A 3,893-nucleotide genomic window follows, 5' to 3' on the forward strand; every position below is an offset into this window, starting at 1 on the left:
TCTACATCTTGATGATCAACTTGGTTGCTACCATTGAAGCTTAAAGATAATCAAGCGGGGGTGCTTGTAGCTGATTGAAGAATCCAAGAAAGAAGGAGTCCGTGGATTCGGAGCTTGCACGGGGTCGTGTCAGTAAGTTCTACTGGTGGGTAGCATTAGGAAGTCGAGCGGGGAGCTTGTAGTCCTTTTGTATGAACTTCGATTCTTTCGCATAGTGGATTCAGGTTTACCTTGAGGATAGCTAGGTCAAATCCTCCCCAGGTTTTTACCGTGTGGTTTCCTGGGTCATCATATCTTGTGTTCATTTATTTTCCGCTGCTTTATATCTTGATATGATTATTTGATTGCTTTAGCCTAGAATTGCATAATTTGACTAAGTAACGACTTGGCTAATTAATCTAGGTTAACCAATCTAGTTGTTTTAGGGGGTCTAAAACCGTTCAGAGTCATTAAGGGACCATAAGTTTTGGAGAGTTTGGCAAATGCTTGGTGGGGTAATTTGCCAAGTTCCAAGATGTTACCAATGATTGGAAAAGGGTGAGGCCCTGGAGGGAGAGTCTGGTTTGATAGATTGGAGGAGACAACACGAATGAATGCCCACATAAAGGGAAGTATCAGCAACAATACCAGGTAGTAGTCCATTGTTAACTCAAAGATGGTTTATGTTTCTTGTGTTTCTATTTTTGTTTGGTACAAGAATACAGTATATATTATAAAAAGGCAATACTAGCCTGTTTATATTTTCTTTGGGTAACAAGAATAGTATATAAATAAGAAAATATTAAAAGGAAATACATGTGATCGGAAAAATCCCCCATATGCTAGATGCATGAGACCAGCCTCTCACAAGTAGGTGGGTCTCACATGTGTGGAGCTCATTTGCCTGTGAGAGGCAGGTCTCATGCACTCGGCGCATGAGATACTAGCTTTACATGGAACATGCTTCGCTGTTCTAATTAAACTATAATGGGGTTTACTAATGTGTGCCTTTAAGGCATACATTAATAAATTATTTTAAAAAAATTTATGAAAAAATGAAAAACACTATCAACTTTTTTGATAATTTTTTCAATTTCTCATAAAGTATTTTCAAAAGTAGATGGGTAATGTGTGCCTAAGGTCACAAGCTAAGGATATATGGACTTAAATGCCACAATAATGGTACATGTGTCGTCTATCTATATAAGGCAGCTGGTGGATTATCAAAAAAGTCAGCTGGAGGTGTCCCTAAAATTGATTCAGATGCAAAAGTCAAGTGGGGCGGCCGAAGATAATATATTAATATCAACCATTGGTTTAAAGATATTTTCGTATCAGCTTTATGAGATATAGTATGTCTAATGCTTCGAGTGGTTCAATTATATTGTAAAATCATTTTCGTATTCGCTTCATTGATTTAGTATGTCTAATGCTTCAGTTTAATTATATTGTAAAATCATATTCGTATTCTCTTTATTGATTTAGCGAGCGTCTGGATAACGCTGAAAACTTAGTATTTTTAGTAGATCCCATGCACTGTTTATGGAACTTGACGAGGTAAATAAGTGCTGACGAAGCAATCTATGAGAATGATCATCCTGGTACGGACGAGAAAATCCACAGGACGAGCAGCGCAGGAGATCACAGTACTGACGAGGATCTTCAGTCCCTTTAATGCAGTCAACTGAACAGCTATACTTCCAGCTGTACGAACCATTTGAAGACATTGATACCTCATTACCCAGGTTTGAGGCGTTACTCAATGGAGCATTAAGACCTCCATAACTCCTCCAACGGCTAGGAACGATGAGAGTAGATATAAAACCTATACACTCCCTCGAAAGAAGTAAGAGAGATATACTGCTTATTTTTACTCATTTTTGTTCATTTTTACTTTTCTTACGAAGAAGATCCTATATTCTAACTTTGGCATCGGAGGTGTCGTGGCAGGCACCACACCGGTGTGTACAACAGGAAAGGAAAAGGGATTAGCTCCGTCCGACGAACATCACTGACAAGTTCATACTTATCAGTTTGGCGCCGTCTGTGGGGACGACATTGTTTTTGTGTTCAGACTCGAAATAGTAGTTCCCTGTTCTTGTTCTTTTCAAGATGGAGTCTAATCAGGACGCTGCAACCCTGGCTCAGCAAGTTCAAACCCTTGCAGCCACCGTTGAAGAACTAACTAAGCAAAACCAAGAATTGAGATCACGACTTCAGCAAGAGGACAATCGTTCGAAGGGAAATCAGGAAGATGAGGGGGATAGCAACAGAAGAAGTGACCATCGAAGGCCTAACACTCCCGTCGAGCAAAATTTAGATATCCTTCGGGAGATGAGGAAGGAGATGGACGAACTAAGAAACGCCATCAAAGAGAAAACAGAGCAGAGTGTGGATCGGATGGTCCGGGCAACAGATTCACCATTTACAACAGTGGTTCTCGACTGCCCAGTGCCGTCGAAATTTCGGTTACCTCAGCTCGAGCCCTTCGACGGGCTGAAGGACCCTCAAGATCATCTAAACACCTTCAAGACGACCCTGGGACTTCAACAGCCCCCAGACGAAATCTTGTGTCGCTCCTTCCCTACTACACTCAGGGGGGCTACCCGAGAGTGGTTCACAAAGTTGCCAACATCGTCAATCGATACGTTCGAGCAGTTGAGCAATGCTTTCCTACGCCACTTTATTGGAGGACAACGACCAAAAAGGACCGCTGACCACTTGCTCACCGTCAGGTAGGGAGAGAAAGAAACCTTGAGGTCATATGTACAACGTTTCACGAGGGAAACACTGGAAGTAGACGAAGCCGACGATATGGTGCAGCTGACGACCTTCAAGGCAGGGCTGAGGTCCAGGGACCTCGTCAGCTCACTCGCAAAGAACCCCCCAAAAACGATGGCTGAAATGCCCCTCAAGGCGCAGAAATACATGAACGCCGAAGATGCATTAGCTGCTATCAAGGACGAGGATAGACCAAGGGACAAAGGAAGAAAAGAAGATGATCGCAGAGGGCAGAAGCGAGACCGTCCAGATCTTCGAATCAGTGACGGAGTCAGAAGGAAAGACGACAAAAATCCAAGAACGGTAAAATTCACCCCTCTTGTCATGCCTGTTGACAAAATTTTAGCGCAGATTAAGGACGAGCATTATCTTAAGTGGCCACGACCACTACACTCATCTCCCAACGTCCGCGACAAAAGCAAATACTGCCGATTCCACAAAGATCACGGCCACTACACTGAAGATTGTAAGGATCTCAAAGAGTAGATAGAAGAGTTGATACGGAGGGGGAAGTTGCAGAAATTCGTAAAGAAGGGGGAACACAGCAAATTCGGAGAAGAAAACAAACGCCAACAGGGGTCCTCCTCCAAAAACGACGGTCGTCAGTCACAACCCCCTCAAAACATAGTTGGGGAAATACAGACGATCGCCGGGGGACCTACCACTGGGGGCTCATTCAAGTCGCTCAAGAGAACACATCAACGACAAGTGAATAGCGTCCATGTGTCACATCTGGCAAAGCAGAGACGAACTGATCAGGATATTACCTTCAACGAAAGTGACTCCCGAGGAGTAAAACAGCCACACAATGACCCCTTGGTTATAACGCTCACTATAGAAGGGTTCAACACAAGGAGGGTCCTCGTGGACAATGGTAGCTCTGCTGATATCATTTACTTTTCCGCATTTCAACAGTTGAAGCTGGATCCCAACAGACTTCGTCCATTTGACTCTCCGCTCGTCAGTTTCAGCGGTGACAGGGTGTATCCTAGAGGAATAGTGACGTTGACGGTCACAGTAGGGACGGACCCAAAACAATTAACTCGTCAGGTAGACTTTTTAGTAGTTGATAGTCCGTCATCATATAATGTCATCATCGGAAGGCCAGCACTCAACAAGTGGAAGGCATCCAC

This window comes from Quercus suber, unplaced genomic scaffold (genome assembly GCF_002906115.3).
Source record: "Quercus suber isolate HL8 unplaced genomic scaffold, Cork oak 2.0 scaffold_1198, whole genome shotgun sequence".
NCBI classification, from domain to species: domain Eukaryota; kingdom Viridiplantae; phylum Streptophyta; class Magnoliopsida; order Fagales; family Fagaceae; genus Quercus; species Quercus suber.